At 46.7% G+C, this 19,327-nt stretch overlaps 1 pseudogene; it reads left to right on the forward strand.

The window, feature by feature from the left end:
* Positions 1-550: 550 nt before the first annotated feature.
* On the forward strand, positions 551-10,712 carry LOC129492643 (golgin subfamily A member 2-like; annotated as a pseudogene).
* Positions 10,713-19,327: the final 8,615 nt, after the last annotated feature.

Here is a 19,327-nt window from a genome sequence, read left to right on the forward strand (position 1 = left end):
CGAACTGTGCAGGGAAGCAGTAGCTGTGGGTCCTCACCGCCCACTCCGTCTGGATGCACTGGGTCTCCTGGTACTCCTCAGACTCCCACCAAGGCTGCGTCTCTATAGGGCAGTGACTCATCCGGCACGGAACCTTATCCTCGGAGCCCAGTTTGATGCAGGCCAGGCATTTCCGCTTCCTCCCCTGGGCTGGACTTTGCACTAGGGTTTCATCCATTCTTTATTCTGGCCGCTTGTCTGCCCGGGCTTAAATTCCAGCCTCGCAAATGTTCCAGCTAGGAAGGGCTTGTCCACGGCGTCGTCCACACTTGTCTCCCAGAAGACACGGGCGGGTGATTCCTCCAGGGCCACCTGCAGGCCCCAGACGCTGGGCCCTGTGAGCTCCGCCCAGCTTAGGCCCCCCAGCACCTACCCACCGGGCCAGCGGCATCTGCAGCTGTCGTTGCTTCTGCCGTCATCCCGGCCCTGCAAAGCGGGTGTGCACTCCTCAGCTCTCCGAGCCCTCCAGGAGCCACCTCCTCCCCTGCCCTGCCCTGCCCCTGGGGGGACCATGCCCCCAGAACGTTGGGCAGAGGCGAAGGAACCGGGAAATATTCCTTCCTCCAAATTGACCCTGAGGTCCGCCTGATCCTCTCCACTCCCTCCCACCCTGCCCACACTGTTCACTGGGCCCTGCAGTTTCAGCAAATTTCCCTGCCCCCTGCCTGTGCTGAGAAGCAGTCCTGTTGCCCACTCTCACCTTTAACCTCTTTTTTGGCCCATTCTCTGTCCCCACTCGGTCTCTGACACGACCCCTCTCCTCCCTACTGTCCCCAGAGCCCCTCTCTGTTTCTCCCGCTCAGCCTCCTCCCTGCTTGCTTCTTCCTCCCCATGTGGAATCTCCCAGCTTCCATGGGGTGCCTTTCATCTTGGGGCCCAGACAAAACAGATAAAATTATTCTAAATAGGAACATGTGAATTACATTGAATTCATGACAGCAGTAATTCATCTGGTCATATTTTAAAGAATTATGAAATAATAATAGCAACTATCAATTTAAAGTGTTAACTAGGGTTAAAAATGCCCACCATTTCACCACCACCACCACCACCAACAGCAACAAAACCCTGTTATAGCTAACAAACTAGTAAAGTTGCAGGATACAAAACTAACATTGAAAATCAGTTGCAATTTGATACAGTAGCAGCAAAATATTCTGAAAAAGGAATAAACAAAACAATTTCATTGATAGTATTATCAAATAGAATGAAATAATTCATTAAATAGAATGAGTTTAACCAAGAATATTAAATATCTGCATACTGAAAACTATAAAAGGTTGATAAAAGAAATTGAAGAATACAAAATTGGAACTATATCCTGTGTTCATGGCTTCTAAAAATTAATATTGTTAAAATATCTGTACTACACATAGTTATCTACACAGTTAAATAAAGTTCTTTTTCTGTTATTATACTTTAAGTTCTAGGGTTAAATTTCTATCAAAATTTTAATGCCATTAAAATAAATGTAGAGCAAACAATTGTAAAATGAGTAAGGAGCCACAACAGAATCCAAATAGCCAAATACTGAGAAGAACAAACAGGCTGAAAGCCTCAAATGTCCTGATTTCAAACTACAGTACAAAACTATAGTCATCAAAATAGTATGGTACCTGCATAAAAACCAATGGAAGAGAATGGAGGAGCCAGAAATAGACTCACACATATACAGTCAACTGTTACCATGGAATTAGAAAAGAAACAGAAAATGACATCAAGAAATGGTGTACAAATACTAGATATGTGCTCACAAAAAGTGAGTTCTTCTCTTATATCATCCCCAAAATGAGTTTAAAATAAATTAAGGATTTATACATAAGAACCGAAATCATGAATTTTCTATAAAAAACAGGAAAAAGCTCCTTGACACTGGTCATGGCAATGATGTTTTCGATTCGACATAAAGAACACAAGCAACAAAACAAAAATAAGAAAGTGGAACTATACCAAAGTAAAAAGTTTCTGCACAATAAATAAAACAATCAACAAAATATAGAGATAGTATATTGGATGAGAGAGAATATTTGTCATCCATATGCGGGATAATATGATACTATCCAAATTATATGTCACACTAATCAGTATGAAAAAAAAAACCCACAGCAGAACAAAACAAAAAACAATTTTATTATTGATTGGGCAAAATATCTAAATAGCTATTTTCCATAGACTTAAAAATGGACAGCAGATCTGTAAAAGCATTCTCAACATCACTATTTATCAGAGTAATTAAAATCAAAATCACAATGAGATATTACCTTATCATGGTGTTAAGATAGCTATTATAAAAAATTCAAAAGATAAAAAGTGTTAGAGTGCAAAGAAAAGAGAATATTTGCACATTGTTGCTGAGCATGACCATTGGTGCAGACATTGTTAAAAAAACAGTATGGAGATTCCTTAAAATTTGTAAATTAGAAGTACCATTAATCTCAATTTGGAGTATGTAGCCAAAGCACATAAAAACAGTATCGCCAAGGGTATCTGCACTCTTCTGATACAAATAAATGGATAAACTGTGTGAGAGAGGTAATTTCAGCTGTAATAAGTTATTTCATTTACAACAATATTGATAAACCTTGAAGACATTATGCTAAGTGAAATAAGTGAAATAGGAGAAAGACAAATACTGCACGCTTTTATTTGTGGAATCAAAGAGAGAGAGAGTGAGAAAGAAAAAGAAAGAATAAAAAAGAAAGAGAGAAAAAGAAAGAAAGAGAAGAAAGAAAGAAAGAAGAAGAAAGAAAGAAAGAAAGAGAAAGAAAGAAAAAAAGAAAGAAAGAAAGAAAGAAAGAAAGAAAGAAAGAAAGAAAGAAAGAAAGAAGAAAAACAGAGAGTCAAATGTTAGTTACCATGGGCTAGGAAGTGGGGAAAAGTGGGAAGATATACACATCTCAAAGCACTCTATTTTACACCCTACAGTTTTCAATGTGTAAATCATAGCTCAATAAATGTGGAAAAAATTTAAGAGTAATCAGCAGGTCCTATCTGGCCACAGGTAACCTTTATTTAAAACTCTCTTGGCCACTGTTTCTGGCTCAAGCCAGGAAGGACCCGAGCGCTTCTGGCCCCTTGACTTCTCCTACACTCCTCCTGCTGTTGCTATAGCTGAGGAAGACGTAATAGTTCCCAGGAGTTTTCTGGGAACTCCCTGCCCCGTTGGTCCTGTGTATCCCCCAAGAAAAATGCACACCTCTTGCCTGCAGGTGGCATTTTTAACATCAGCTGTAGCCAGTGCAGACGGGGAGCAGGCTCGGCTCAGTGGGCAGCTGAAGGAGCCTGCTTCTGGGCCCATGCCAACAGGTGAGCCAGGTGCCAGCCCAGAAGCAGCCAGAAGCAGCAGCGCCAGCCCCAGGGACTGGGATCGATTCTGTGTGTGAGGAGACGCACCGGGCCCTGCTGGCGGCCGTGGAGAAACTGCAGGTGAGTGAGTCTCTCCTGGCATGGGCCAAGAAGGGTGAGAGCGAGGCGGTTTGCTGCCGATATGTGACCCCATTCTTTTGGCTCAAGAGCTGCTTTATGCAGCTGACACAGGAAAAGGAGGACCTGAAGGAGCGGGTGGAGGAGCTGGAACATCGCTGCATCCAGCTCTCTGGAGAGACAGACACCATCGGTGAGGTGGAGGCCAGGGCACAGCAGGGGGAGCTGCCCAGCGGGTGAAAGGAACCCAGCATCTGAGCCCTGTCCTCTGACAGGAGACTACACCGCCCTCTCTCAGCCAGGGGGCAGCGCTGAAGGAGCAGCACCGAGAGGAGGAGGAGCACATCCACAGGCTAGCCCAGGACAAGGAGGAGATGAAGGCAGGGTGTGGAGCTTCTCCACCCGGGGGGTGGCTGTGGGGTGGGTGTGGGTTCAGGCATGGCAGCTGAACACCCTTTCCTCCAGGTGAAGCTACTGGAGCTGCAGGAGCTGGTGTTGCGGCTTGTGGGCAACAGGAACGAGGGCCATGGCAGATTCCTGGCAGCTGCTCATGAGCCAGCTCCAGGGGCCCCAGCCCCCCGGAACTCAGGGCTGCCGACAAGCAGGGTGGTGAGTAGTGCCCTCAGGCGGGGTGGGCAGGCCAGAGCAAGGGAGGCTGGCAGTGTGCTCAGAGCCCTCCTCCCTCTCTCCAAACATCTTTGCCAGGTAAGCCTCGCTGGCAGCGTGGAGCCTGCACAAGGAGAGGCCGGGGAGGGTTCTCCCCACAACAACCCCACTGCACTGCAGATCATGCAGCTGTTTGGTGAGATGCAGAACGCTCAGGAGCGCCCAGGCTTGGGCAGCATCCCCTGCATTCTGTTTTTCTACTAGGCTGAGAAGAACCACGAGGTAAAATTACCCTCATCTGAAAGCCAGTTGCCTTCAGCAAAGCCAGGAGAAGGGGGGCTGGAGGCCCCGCCCCCACCATGTCCCTCCCACCCCTTTCCAGTCACCCCTTTACCCTTAAAGTAAATGGATTTAGCCATACTGCTTGACCTGGCGTATCCTGTTTCCCTCACTGGGTCCTGGGGTTTGTGCCACTGAATGGGGACCCCAGAATGTCTGAGCTGGGCTGCTGGGGACCTTCCAGGCCTGTTACCTGCATGCTGCCTGGTGACACCTGGGGGATTCCACAGGTGGAATGGCACCCATGGGGGACAGTCTGGCCATAACGGCCAACAGGCTCAGAAGCCTGATCTCTCGGTGCCTGGGAAGGCAGGGTGCCAGCACCCAAGGGCACTGACTTCCATCCAGCCCAGGTGACTTCAGTCCCATCCCCCTGCCTCCCTCACCTGCCTGTGCCTGGTGGCCTGTTCTGTCCCTCCCTCCAGAGTGCAGGTGCCCCACAGGCTCCCTCCAGGCTGACCTCATGGCCCCGCTCCTAGTGGCCAGAGCTGGCTTCACAGGATGAACCAGCCAATCTCCAGGGGCTTTCCAGGAAAAGAGTCCCTTGGAAAGGATATGGACTTTTCACCGCTTCCAACAGCCACGAAACCTCTGAGGCAGGTTTGGATGCCATAGGATTCAAGGGGGTGGCAAGGGGTCCAGAGCTGCAGACAGCTGAGGGTGACCACTGGGGTCTGCTCAGGAGACAGCCTGGAGTAAGTGACCACGTCCAAGGCAAACTGTGACTAAAAGGAAGGGCTGGGTTGGCTGGGAGTAGAGGAGGCCATTCAGGGCTGAGAATCTCCAGGGGATCTCGGAGAGGGCGTGGAAAGGGCCATAATGGGAGTGCAGAGGTGAGGAGGGGATGATGAAGTCACAGTCCTGAGCGGGGGGCTGGGGAGGGAGTAAGTGGAGGTGGAGGGAGTAGCCTGTTTAAACCTGGGGCTCATCCTTATGAACATGAACTTCTGGCAAAAAAAGTTTTTTAAAAAGAAAAACTTAATAAACTTAGGGGTCAGTAGGCCCTTGATAGGGGAGAAACAAGCCTTTAGAGTGAGCGAAACCCAGGATTGAGGGTACGAGGTCTGTGCTGAATCTCCTGGATTCAGGATTATATCCCCTGAGGGTCCAGCCGGAAGGCTGGAACAGACTTGGGCACCTGGAAAGCTGACATGGGAAACAGGTAGCAGGTGAGACAAAGTGGGTCCCTGATGCCAGGAGGAGAAGTGAGTGCTGGGCCTTGTGGCCTTGGGTCCATCCTAGGAAGTGGTGGAGGCTCACACAGGAGCCCTGCCTGGCTGGGGTTTCTGGGAGCCAGAGGAGGGAAGTTAGGTCTGGAGGGAGCAGAGTGAGAAGTGCAGGTACTAGCAGCCTAGAGACTTGGAGGGAGCCAGCAGTCTCGACTTTTAGCCAGGAAGGGACTTAGGAAATGGGTCGTTCCCTGGTGGGTTGTAGTTTGGAGAAGTCTAGAGGCTCTGGGGATGGTCGCTGACCTCCCTGGGGTATGGGAGGATGATCTCTTCACAGAAATTCATCAGCAGCCCTGAGGTCAGCGATCCCGATCCCATGTCCTGACAGGTGCCTCCTGCAGCCCCTCCACAGCCACTTGCCAGGTCGTGACCCTGCAAGCACGTGTGTAAATGTGCACACATACGTTCCTGCTTTCCTCAGGCAGCACCTTGCAGGGTTCTGAGCTCTTTATTCCTACTCCTCCGTTTTGCTTGCTTTCCTGCCATAATTTCTCTGCCCGTGAAGCCTGCTCTTCTTCAGGAGATAGGAGGAACATGAGCTAATAGGGATGTGCTGGGCCCAGGCTGCAGGATCAGCCATGCTACAGTCCTGCTGGTAGCCATGGGGAGTGGGGCTGACAGAGGGTCTCACTGGGAGGTGGAAGCACCTCCTCAGTGGTGCTGTCAGTGGACATGTGGAGGGTGATGGTTCAGAGGTCCTCTCTGTCCTTCCTTCTCCTGGCCTCCTGGAGGGCAAAGAATGAGTCTAACCCCTCACTGGAATCCCTGTTTCTCCAAAGGGTGTGGCATGTTTGTGGAAGGAATAAATGAAGGAACGGCTGAGAGTCCTGCAGTAGGATGCCATGGGCGGGGGCATAGGTGGGTTCCAGTAGGAAAACAGCCAGCTGTGTCCTGGTATCCAGGTCTGCATGGCTTGTCAGAGCTGATGGTTCTTTCAGGCCTAATCTGGACAGACCCAGGAGGTAGGAGGTCTTAGGGCCTCCTTCCTTTGATCAGCTCTCATGCACGTGCTTTCCTTTCCCCAGTTCCTCTTGACTAGTGCCCTTGTGTCGTGGGCAGCCTCCTGAGTGAAGGTGAGGAATCTTCCTCCCCCGAGCTCATCCACATCTACCAGGAATTTGACTTCTAAGTGTTCTCCTTCCAGGCACCCAGCCATGTGGTGACAGCCACCTTCCCCTACACTACCATGCTGTCCACTGGGCGGCTGCCCGCCTTGTCCATTCTGCATTGGACACCTACATTAAGGTGAGGCACAGGCTTGGAGTGTGTGTGTTGGGGACAGCCAGGTCCCTTGGGTGGAGCTGAGTAGGACTGCCCAGAGTGGGAGGAAGAGGTAAATCACCTCTTGGGGAGAGCAGCACTCTGGGGCCCTCACGGAATTGGTACCTGTGGAGCTAGGAAGATGGGCAGAGGTTGTTGGCATCTCTTTCAGATGCCCAAGACCTTATGAGAGCCAGAGCATCTCCCAAGAGCATGGAGAGCTCGTTCATGAGCCTGGTCTGGTTGGTTTGGCTCTGGCTTTGACCAAAGACATCCTTAGTGCTAATCCCACACTCCTGGCTCAGATGGAAGGACAGTCCACTTTTCTCTCCCACTGCTAGAGGCCTGCAAAGCAAGGACCTGAGGCTCCCCGTGGCTGGGCAGGCCCCAGGTAATCACGAGTTGCCCTTGGCCCTGCCTCTGCTATGCACCTGCTCCCTGAGCCCTGGGCTGGGGCAGCAATGGCAGGCCCTTCTCCTTTACTTCCTAACCTGGTCACTGGCTATGCTGGCAGCACAAACTTCCTGGAGGAAGGAGAGCCAGCCACCAGGCTGTCTGACAGAGGTCTGTGTGTCTACAGAGATTTTTTTAAAACTTGCCCTTTTACGCATCACCCCTCTCTAAACGTTTTGTAAACCTGGAAACCAGGGAAATGACCCATTTGGGCTTGGAAGTGACTGTTGATTCATTCATTTAACTTGTTTATTTTCTATGTGCCTGGTGCTATAATGGGCATAATGTGAATGAAACTTTGGTGCATGAAACAGGCATTTACAGTGAGGTGGTGAAGACAGGTAATCAATGTCAGACAAAAATGGGACACGTGCTAGAGAAGGAGAGGGTGAGAAAAGTCAGGGAACCAACTTGAACAGAATGGTCAGGGACAACCTCTCGGGGAGATCACCTCAAGGCAGAGTCCTACAGGAGCCTTTGGAGAGAGGAGGTAAGAACATTCCAGGCACAGCTTTGGTCTAAATGCAGCAAGAAATCACTGCAGTGTTCCATCTGGGAAAATAAGAGAGTTGGAGCCATGTGTTTACAAGGTGGGCTGTCCCATTCCCAGGCAGGAAGGGGCTGGACCACAGAACTGGGGTGAGGTAGAGGTGCTTAGGAGGCTGTCATGAATCCCTGTGTGAGTGGCGGTGGCTTGGGCAGGCCCAGCGGCTGTAGAGATGCAGACAAGGGCGGAGATTTACAGGCACTTTTGGAATAGAACTCACGGACATCGGGTGGATTGGCTGTTGTGGGGACAGGCAGTGAGGGAGTCACAGCGGGCTCTGCTTCTGTCTGGCCTGGGCATGTGGGCAAGCATTTAGTGATGCTTTTCACTGATGTGTGGGGAACTGAGGGAGGCCCTGGTTTTGGGGGGAAGCCAGGTTCTTGGGCTATGTCAGGGGAGCTGCCTGAGATACATCCAAGTTAGGCGTGTGGAGTGGGCAATGGTATGTGTGGTCTGGAGTTCAGAAAGGACTGGGCTGGTGGATATGTTTGGGGACATCAGCCTGCTGGCAGTATTTGACCAGGGAGGCTGCCCTGTGCCCCCTGCCTCTGTGGGGCCAGGTAGGCCATGGACAGCCTGGGGCAGCAAGGGCTGGGCAGAGGGTGTGGTCAGTGTGGCTGGGGCAGGGAACAGGACAGGAGAGTCTGTGAGAGTGGGAGCTTGGCACACTTGGAGGATCCTTGCAACTTCATTCACCAGAGCACATTGGGAAAAGGGACAGGGCCGTGGGGATGGAAATGGAAGCTCAGACGGCTCCTGGATTCTTCGGTCAAGGCTGAGGAGTGAATCCATGAGGCCCTGGGTCACCAGCTGTGGCCTTGGTGGTCAAGGACAGGATTGAAGCATTGGGAGTGAGCAGACCTGGAAAGGGAAAGGCTGTCACGCGGGGAGGGCAGGGCGCAGGGAGGATAGAGGGAGTTTCCTTGATGAGCTGGAGGGTGGTGGCAGGAATGGGTGCTGAGCAGGATGTGCTTGGCCGGCTGCAGTTGGACTGGAGGTGGGGGGCATGTCACTGGCGGTGATGGCAGGAAGGAAGGTATCAGTGCCCGAGGCCTGCTTAGCATGCCACCTCTGGGGAGCCCTCCCCATTTCACTCCAGGAAGGTGTCTCCCTTCCCATCTGTGCCATCCTCAACCTTAAGGGCCCATCTGGAGAGACAACTCCCTGGAGGAGACTTCTTGGGTTCCAGGCCTTTGAATAGGGCATGTGTCCTGTGGTGTGGTGGCGAGCGACTCAGCCACCAGAGGCTTTTCCTGGCTTCAGGGTTTTCCTTTGTTTGTTTTTTGTTTTTGCTGTTTTTTGAGACTGAGTCTTGCTCTGTCACCAGGCTGGAGTGCAGTGGCGCGATCTTGGCTCACTGCAACCTCCACCTCCCAGGTTCAAGTGATTCTCCTGCCTCACCCTCCTGAGTAGCTGGGACTACAGGAGTGTGCCACCACGCCCAGCTAATTTTTTTGTATTTTTTTTAGTAGAGACTGGATTTCACCATGTTGGCCAGGATGGTCTCGATCTCTTGATCTCATGATCCACCCACCTCAGCCTCCCGAAGTGCTGGGATTACAGGTGTGAGCCACCGCACCCAGCCCAGGGGTTCATTTTTAGACACCTTTGTCCAGATTTCCCAGCCCCTGACAGCTTCACAAGTTGCCTGGTTTTGATGTTACCTGTTTGATGAAAGCCCTTCCTCTTTTCTCCCCTTCCCGTGATAGCCCGTCAGCTCTGCTCTGGACTCAACTCTTCTGAAGTGGGGGTTGGGACACGGAAGCCAGGTATTTGTGGGAGAGCAAGGGGCTTTTCCCAGAGACATCTGTGAGGCATGCTTATGTGGGCGTGGTCACCAGTAGAGGGAGCGAGGCCGGGCTGCCCACTGAGGAGGCATGGCCCAGAGTCCTGGGCTTGTTTTGGCGGTAGGGTTGGGGTGTTTCCTCTGTCCCTGTATGTTGCCTGACCTTGCATCTTGGGGAACAAAGCCAGGGGAGAGATGAGGAAAGGGCTAGCTCTTTGTGCTGGCCACAGCCTGCCAGTGGACAGAGGCGGCTGTGTGCCTCTCTCAGCCCAGGAGAGAGCCAGGAGAAAGTATAAGGCTCCCTCCCATCCCTACTGCCATCTCCACCGCCCTGGGGACAGAGAGGAGATTACCAATGAGACCCGGTGCTTCCGACTGTCCCAGCTCCCACAGCTAGCTGCCTTTAACTGTGTGTGTGTGCCCGTGCATACACTCTTCCTCTTCTCTCTGGATCTGGGACTGCTGTGAAGGTTCTTCAAATGGAATGACAGCAGCCATCAGCTTTCTGTTTCAGGAGGGGTGAGGGAGGACAGGAGCCCTGCTGCCAGGAGTTCTCGGGGGAGGACTTGGCAGGCTCACCTGCCTTCTCAGAGGCTGGCTGAGGGGCAGGGTGAAGGGATCTTAGCTTTGGGCTTGGGAGGTGGAGCGCAGCTGCTATCCTGGTAGTTGTAAATGTGCCTGAGCCTGGGACAGGATTGGTCTCATGGGACAGAGGGACCCGGGGGTCACTGCGAGAAGCCCAAGGAGAAGGATTTGTCAGGACTCTTGGCATTCTGGAAGGGATGGCTGACTGCAGCTTTTGTGGCTTGATTGGTAGCCTCTGGCTCTCTGGCCAGCCTTCCCCAGCTTGGCAGCCTGGAAACTGCTATAGGGACCTGAACTGTGCTTTTCTCTGTAGAAACTGCTAAGGGCCCCCAAGCTGAACACTCAGTCCCCAGGAACCGGTGGGTACTGTGTGACCATCACTCCATATGGAAGTGCCTCAGCTTTGTCGGGCTGCTCCATTGGAGTCCAAGGAGGTGTCCTCTAGGACAGGAGGAAACCCCTCCTTAAGTCCCAGGAAAGGGTGTCTTCTGGCAGCTGCAGCACGGACAGAGCTTGCTTGAAATTGCAAACCTGCAGGGGAGAGTTGGGGCTCAGATGGGAGCCCAGGTGTTCGAGACCAGCCTGGGCAATGTAAGTGAGACCCCGCCTCTAAAAAAACAAACAAACAAAATTAGCTGTACACCTGTAGTCCCAGATACTCAGGAGGCTGAGGTGGGAGGATTGTTTGAGCCTGGGAGGTCAAGGCAGCAGTGAGCTATGATCATGCCACTGTACTCTAGCCTGAGTGACAGAGTGAGACCCTGTCTCAAGAATAAAATAAATGAAGGGGCTCAGTGGCTCACACCTGTAATCCTAGCACTTTGGAAGGCCGAGGTAGGTGGATCACTCTACCTCAGGAGTTTGACACCAGCCTGGGCAACATGGTGAAACACCGTCTCTACAGAAAAAAATACAAAAATGTTAGCTGGGTGTGGGGGCATACACCTGGGGTCTCAGCTACTTGGGAGGCTGAGGCAGGAGAATTTCTTGCCCAGCAGGCAGAGGTTGCAGTGAGCCAAGATCATGCCATTGCACTCCAGCCTGGGGAAGAGGAGTGAAACCCCGTCTCAAAAAAATAAAATAAAAGTTAAAACATTTTTTAAAAATGAAGGAAGGAAGCGAAAGTAAGGCAGTAAATAAGTCAGACAGGGCCCCCAGACTGTGGTTCTCAGATGTTCTGGCTGTGCTGAGTGCCCTGTGGCTGTCAGCCTGTTGGGGGGTGGGGGTGTGGGGGCGCTGCACTCAGACCCTTCCTTGCTTCACCTGGAGTAGTTCTGCCTGTGGGTTTTACAAACCAGGTGCCTTGAGCATTTGTATGGAAGGACGCTTCAGGGGCTCCACTGATTTGCAAACCTCTGTCCTGAGAGAGGGGCAACACGGGGCAAAGGCCACCTCTGGTCCCACCAGCTGAGTGTGTGTTCCCGATCCTGAGGATGCTACGATACCTGCAGTGTGAGGGGGGCTGGAGGAAGCAGGGCCCGGCCCTTGGGCAGGTTGGGCAGGGGCTCCCAGGAGAGGCCGTTGTTTTGAGGGGAGCATGAATGATTGAAGGGGGACCTGGAGGGACCCTGGGGAGCCGTAGTTTGGAGATGTCCTGGGGTGGTGGTGACTGGACTCCTGAGTGGCAGATGATGGTGTGGCAGTACCAAGGGGCAGCCAGCTGGGAACTAAGGCCTGTGGGCCCTAGCAGGGTGCCTGTGGAAGTGGGCAGCCTGTTGAGCTGTGGGCTGGAGGATGCTCGAGGCAGCCTGGTCACAGCCTGTGCTCTGCCCAGTGGGTGCAGAACCCCGTGTGTGCTTCCTCTTAGCCTACCTCAGGGACCCTAAGCGAGATCTTGGTTGGTCTGAGTCCACGCCAGGGCCACAATACCAGTGGGCCATGGCAGGGGACAGGCAGGTGAGGGAGCCCAACAGGAATGTGAAATCTTCAGTCATTTCCCTCTTCCTGCCTGTCACCTTTGCCGAGCTAATGTGGGAGCTTCCAAACTTTAATCTTAACAAGGGAGGCCCTCTTGGCATCTCAGCTCAGTCACTCAGTCACAGTTTACTGAGGTCTCTTGTGTGTGTCATTGTTCTGTGCATGGTGGGACCAGCAAGGACGCATCACAGAGTCCTCATCCAAGCCAGCATCCCCATCGTTTTACTGTGGGACACTGAGGCCTAAAGAAGGAAGGTGCCCCGAGGTCAAGGGATGGAGCAGTGGCTGAGACCAGACTGGATCCCCTAGGCTGAGGATCCTTCTGATGGCTACCTGCCTTTATTTTATTTTATTTTATTTTTTATTTTTTTGAGTTGGAGTCTCGCTCTGTCACCAGGCTGGAGTGCAGTGGCGCGATCTCGGCTCACTGCAACCTCTGCTTCCCGGGTTCAAGTGATTCTTCTGCCTCAGCTTCCTGAGTAGCTGGGACTACAGGCATGCACCACCACACCCAGCTAATTTGTATATTTTTAGTAGAGACGGGGTTTCACTCTATTGGCCAGGCTGGTCTTGAACTCCTAACCTTGTGATCCACCCACCTCAGCCTCCCAAAGTGCTTGGATTACAGGCTTGAGCCACTGTGCCTGGCCGGCTACCTGCCTTATGCCACTCTGTCATGTACATAAGTGGGGCTGGATCCAAGAGGCTGAGGATTTGTCACCAATTTGGGATACGCTCAGGATGGTGCACCGGGTGGGCCTGGGATGGCCGCACTGTGGCCCAACACCCCCTTGATCTTCTTTCTCCAACCCTGATAGTCAGCGTTGGGGGCTGAGGCTTCAGGTCTAGGAGACTGCTGGGCCAGAGGCAGAGCACAGGGAGAGCCTGTGTGCCCACCTGCCCAGCAGGCACTTCTTGCTTACATGTCCTCCTCTATATTGCATATTTTTAAAACATCTCTTCAGGTGATTTTCTTTCTCATTTTAATTATTTGAAATTATGTTGATAGATTGCACTACAATCATTTTTAAGTTTATGGCAATTGAATTTTGCTTATTTTTCTATCATTTATTTTCTCTCATCACCTTTATTTGGAGTCTAGCATATGTGTAGTCCTATGAATGATATTCTATTTATTTTTTTCCATTTTACTTGCACTGGTAGTATTCTCAATTCCAAGGCAATATGAGCACTAACACATAAGGATTCTATAATTTCCCCAGAAATAACTCTTCTCCTTAGAAATCAACTGACTTCTTTGCTCCTGAGGCATCTGATCCAGTTGGGCAGTGGCTCCTGCAGGGAAGTGTGGGTCCTAGCTCTGTGGTGGCCCCTCTCTTCAGGTGTCTAAGACACCAATTGGTATCGAAGACACCAATACCAGACAGACAGTAACCCCTCTTCAGAGGCCTTGGTTTCAGTTCTGCAAGGCCCCTTTTCCAAGCTTCTGAGTTTTACTAACCTCCTCTTGTTTCCTCAGATTTAGGGAGTGGTATCTGTCTCCTGCAGTTTCTACTTCCATAGTACCTTACAATCCTTTCTGTCAAATCCCCTCTGTTAATATAACTGGCCGACTTCAATTTTCTGAGTGGTACATGCACTATTGATATCAACATGAATTCACTCTTTCTTCTTTCCTTATCTCTAAGTCACATTCAAATGAAAAGTAGAAATGAACAATCATCCAACTGCCATGGGCGACCAGCTTTGTATCTAGAACATTTAAGTCACCCCAGGTATCTTCCAGAATTTTTTTTATTCTAAAATTTATTCTTAAGTATGTCAACAAAAAAGAGAAGGATCACTACCATCAGTAGATTTTGCAAAATTTTTAAAGTGGTTTCTATTCTTTCTCTTGTCTCAGTGTTGTTGTCACCAAACTCATTACATTGGCTTTTACTCTATGACTCCCTTGAAATAGTTTTCTTCTGAATTCCCTGCACTATTTCTTTATTACTGTCAAGGACAACTTGTTATTCTTAAGATGCTACAAGGAAAAGTTATGTTTCCTTAATTTTTACACCAATTTGTCAAGCAGTGATAGCAGTGTGCACTCTTATAATATATGACTGGAGATCAGCTCGGGAGGATGTCTAATATGAGACAATCTGCAAGTTATTGGAACCATTCATAAAGTGTGCAAATTTTCTAAGCTTCTCTGGAAGATCGATATTTTAAAATGTTTTCTCACTACTCACACTTACAAGCTGTCTTTATGTGTGCCACAATCAATATTTGTCCACAGTATGACCGTAAAAATAACCCTAGACTAGGGCAATAGTTCCCAAACATTTTTGTTTCAGGAACACTTTATACTCCTAAAAATTATGGAGGATCCCAAAAGTGTTTGTCTATGTGGGTTATATCTATACATATTTATTGAGTTGGAAGTCAAACTTGAGAATTTAAACAATATTTTAGTTTATTTAAAACTAACACATATTGTAAATTACACACTTTTATGAAAACTGTGTTATTTCTGCTTCTTGCAGATCTAATGTCTGGCTTTAATAGGAGACAGCTGATTCCCTTACAGCTGCTCTGCATCCAATCTTTTGTAACATGTTGTTTTGGTTGAAGGAAATGAAGACTCCAGCCTCACACTTATATCTAATTGGAAAACAGAAGAATCTTTTAGTAACATTTTTAGGTAGTTGTGAGTAGTCTCTTTTGATATTATACAAAAATTCAAGTGATCATTTCTTAAAGTTCAGTTGCGATGTGAGATCTGAAAGCTTATTAATGAACTTTATCTACTCTGTATATTACAATCTGCTGGTGTCCTGTACTTTTATCCATCCTTGGTTTTGTAACATGATATATTATCCATTTGGAAACTCTTGATTTGTCGAGTTAAATGCAGTCCTCCTGAATGTTGACATATTTTATTATATGTTATTAAAAACAGCTTTCATTAAAATAGCCACTGAGCTCATTTAAAAAGTCCTTAAGTATTGAGAAGTAATCAGACTCACAGTGGCAAATAGCAGTTTTCCAAAATTCTAATTTTTGCATGAAAACTTGCATTTTATTATTGGCAATAAGCCTGTCAATTGTTTTTCTTGAAGTAATTGGCTTTATTCATTTTGAAGACATTATCAACCAAATGGACAAATCTGCACAATGATAGTTTACCTGCATTCTTTGAAGTAAAAATCGTGTTCCTGAAAGAAAGCCCTGCTTCTGTTTGCAACTCAAAATATTGCACATGTCCTATTACTTGAGAAAACCATTGTACTTTGTTATACAACAGAAATGCTTTATGTGTGCCATATTACATCACATAGAATATTTAAAAGATGTAGACTAATGGACCAAGATTTAATAAAATTGATAATTTTTACTGTTTCATGAAGGAAATTCTAAATTGAAACCTTTCTTTCTTTTTTTTTTTTTTTTTTAGATCGAGAGTGTATAGAGAAGTTGTTGGGTGCCATGACCTTATGTAGGGCTAAGGCACAAGTAGCTTTGCTCACCTTTGCTTTTGCACCGACAGTGCAAATGTGAACACAGTGAAAGAAGTAAATAACACTCTAGTATAATAATAAAAACACTGTTGATCTTTCTAACTCCTGAAAAGTTCTCTAGGACCTCTATGGGTCCACAGAATACATTTTAAGGACTGCTGCCCTAGAGCAATATTTTGATTTCACTCACAATTCAGAAATCTTAGAGGTAAAATACTAATTCATATCGGTTGGTTTTAAAAGCACACACTTTTTTTTCTATTTTCAATAATTAGTTTAACCAATATGATTTTTTTTATTTTTAGTAAGAGTGTTATTTAATACCATATCTCATGGCTCAAATGGTAGTAAATGACCAAAACAGCAAAGGAGAAAGTAGCAAATGTACGTTTGGTCTCATCATAAGGAAAGAATAGTGCTAGAAAAATAAATGGTCTTTTTCTATATCATCTGTTGTAAGGACACTTTGCATGGAAAATTGGAAAGACTTTTTCTTTTATATATATTTATTCTCATCATGTTTGCCATTTTACCATTTAGCTACTCCACTTGTAAATTTTTATTACTAAAATTGCCTAATCTCATTAAAATGAGTTTATACCAGTAAATGGTGGTGCTTTTGAGTCTAAACAAAAATATACAAATTTCACTTCATTATATTTATGGTAGGCGGCTCACTCGAGCAATATTTTCCCATTCTGACATGTGCTGTCAGGATCTATGGCCTTTCTCAAGAAAAAAAAGAAATTCTCTTTGCAAAATAGAATAAAAACTCAGCTTCTCTTCTGAATTTGTAAATTATCCTTTCCTGACACAGACATGAACTGCTGCTATCATAAATCTTGCACTCCCAAAGGGAAGTGCGCCTTCCCACTGTCTTTTCTTTCTTTATTCTCACCCCTCTGCATATAAATATAGTCTGCTCGTGCTTTCCAGACTGTCTACACTTTTTACAGAATAGCAACAATGGATGAGACTACTGAAAAGATGTACCATGTTGGTATAGTAGCTATTATGTCAAAAATGCCAAGGAATAGCACAGCAAAGGAGATGCAATCTTCCTAGAATTAGTTATACTTCAAATGAGAACAATCTTAGTAAATCTGATAAATTAACAAAAATAAAACCCTCTGGTTACTTCAGATAAAGTGCAAAGAAAACAAGCTCTTTCAATTTCCTCATTTCAAGTGAAGTTCACAGGGGAATCATTTGACTTTACAACTTTATGATATGTTTAGATGCATTTTTAGTACTTTGTGTATTTTTCATTGTAACATTTTAAATGACTGTTAAGGAGTTAGAGTGACCATCCACAGCACACATGGAAAAATGCTGCTTAGAAGCATGGGACTTTAATAAGTGAACTGATATTTATATCTTAGAACTTGTTTACTTTTTTGAGAATTTCTTACCGATCTGTGCATTCAACCAACAGAGTTGAACCTTACTTTTGATGGAGGAGTTTTGAACCACTCTTTCTGTAGAAACCGCAAGTGGACATTTGGAGCGCTATGAGGCCTATAATGGAAAAGAAATATCTTCAAATAAAAACTACAGAGAAGCATTCTGTGAAACTTCTTTCTGATCTGTTCATTCAACTAAGAGTGTTGAAACTTACTATTGATTGAGGAGTTTTTAAACACTCTTTCTGTAGAAACTGCATGTGGATATTTGAGGCGCTATGAGGCCTATCGCTGAAAAAGGGATGTCTTCAAATAAAAACTTCACAGAAGCATTCTGTGAAACCACTTTCTGATCTGTGCATTCAACAAACAGAGTTGAACCTTCCTTTTGATGGAGGAGTTTTGAAACACTCTTTCTGTAGAAACTGCAATTGGACATTTGGAGCGCAATGAGGCCTATAGTGGTAAAAGGTATATCTTCAAATAAAAACTACACAGAAGCATTCTTTGAAACTTCTCTCTGATCTGTACATTCATCTAGCAGTGTTGAATCTTACTTTTGATTGAGGAGTTTTTAAAGATTCTTTCTGTAGAAACTGTAAGTGGATATTTGGAGTGCTATGAGGCCTATTGCGGAAAAAGGATTATCTTCAAATAAAAAGTGCACAAAAGAATTCTGTGAAACTTCTTTCTGATCTGTGCATTCAACTAACAGAGATGAACCTTACTTTTAATGGAAGACTTTTGAAACACTCTTTCTGTAGAAACTGCAGGTCGATATTTGGAGCGCTATGAAGCCTATCGCGGAAAAAGGAATAACTTCAAGTAAAAACTACACAGAAGGATTCTGTGAAACTTCTTTCTCATCTGTGCATTCACCTAACAGAGTAGAACCTTACTTTTGATTGAGGAGCTTTAAAACACTCTTTCTGTGTAAACTGCACGTGGACATTAGGAGAGCTCTGAGGCCAATCGTGGAAAAACGAATATCTTCAAGTAAAAACTACACAGAAGCAGACTGTGAGACTTCATTCTGATCTGTACATTCATCTAACAGGGTTGAACCTTACTTTTCATGGAGATGTTTTGAAACACTCTTTCGGTAGATAGTGCAAGTTGTCATTTGGAGCGCTATGAGGCCTATAGTGGAAAAAGGAATATCTTCAAATAAAAACTACACAGTAGCATTCTGTGGAACTTCTTTCTGACCTGTGCATTCAACTAACCGAGTTGAACTTTACTTTGGGTGGAGGAGTTTTGAAACACTCTGTAGGAACTGCAAGTGGATATTTGTAGCGCTACGAGACCTATAGCGGAAAAAGGAATATCTTCAAATAAAAACTACACAGAAGCATTCTGTGGAAATCCTTATTGATCTGTTCATTCAACTAAAGGAGTTGAACCTTACTTTTGGTGGAAGACTATTGAAACACTCTTCCTGTAGAAACTGCAAGTGGACATTTGGAGTGCTATGAGGCCTATCGTGGAAAAAGGAATATCTTCATATAAAAACTACACAGTTGCATTCTGTGAAACTACTTTATGATCTGTGCGTTCAACTGACAGAGTTGAAACTTGCTTTTGACTGAGGGGTTTTGAAACAGTCCTTCTGTGTAAACTGCAAGTGGACATTTGGATCTCTATGAGGCCTATGGTGGGAAAAGGAATACATTCAAACAAAAACTACACAGAAGCATTCTGTGAAACTACTTTCTGATCTGTTCATTCAACTAGCAGTGTTGATCCTAACTTTTGATGGAGGAGTTTTTGAAACACTCTTCTTACCGTACAAACTGCAAGAGAATATTTGGAGCTCTATGAGGCCTATCGCGGAAAAAGGAATATCTTCAAATAAAAACTACACAGAAGCATTCTGTGAAACTTCTTTCCGATCTGTGCATTCAACTAACAGAGTTGAACCTTACTTTTGATGGAGGAGTTTTGAACCACTCTTTCTGTAGAAACTGCAAGTGGACATTTGGAGCGCTATGAGGCCTATAATGGAAAAGGAATATCTTCAAATAAAAACTACACAGAAGCATTCTGTGAAACTTCTTTCTCAACTGTTCATTGAAATAACAGTGTTGAAAATTACTTTTGATGGAGGAGTTTTTAAACACTCTTTCTGTAGAAACTGCATGTGGATATTTGAGGCGGTATGAGGCCTATCGCTGAAAAAGGGATGTCATCAAATAAAAACTTCGCAGAAGCATTCTTTGAAACCACTTTCTTTTCTGTGCATTCAACAAACAGAGGTGAACTTTACTTTTGAT

The sequence above is a fragment of the Symphalangus syndactylus genome, chromosome 11 (genome assembly GCF_028878055.3).
Source record: "Symphalangus syndactylus isolate Jambi chromosome 11, NHGRI_mSymSyn1-v2.1_pri, whole genome shotgun sequence".
Classification (NCBI taxonomy): domain Eukaryota; kingdom Metazoa; phylum Chordata; class Mammalia; order Primates; family Hylobatidae; genus Symphalangus; species Symphalangus syndactylus.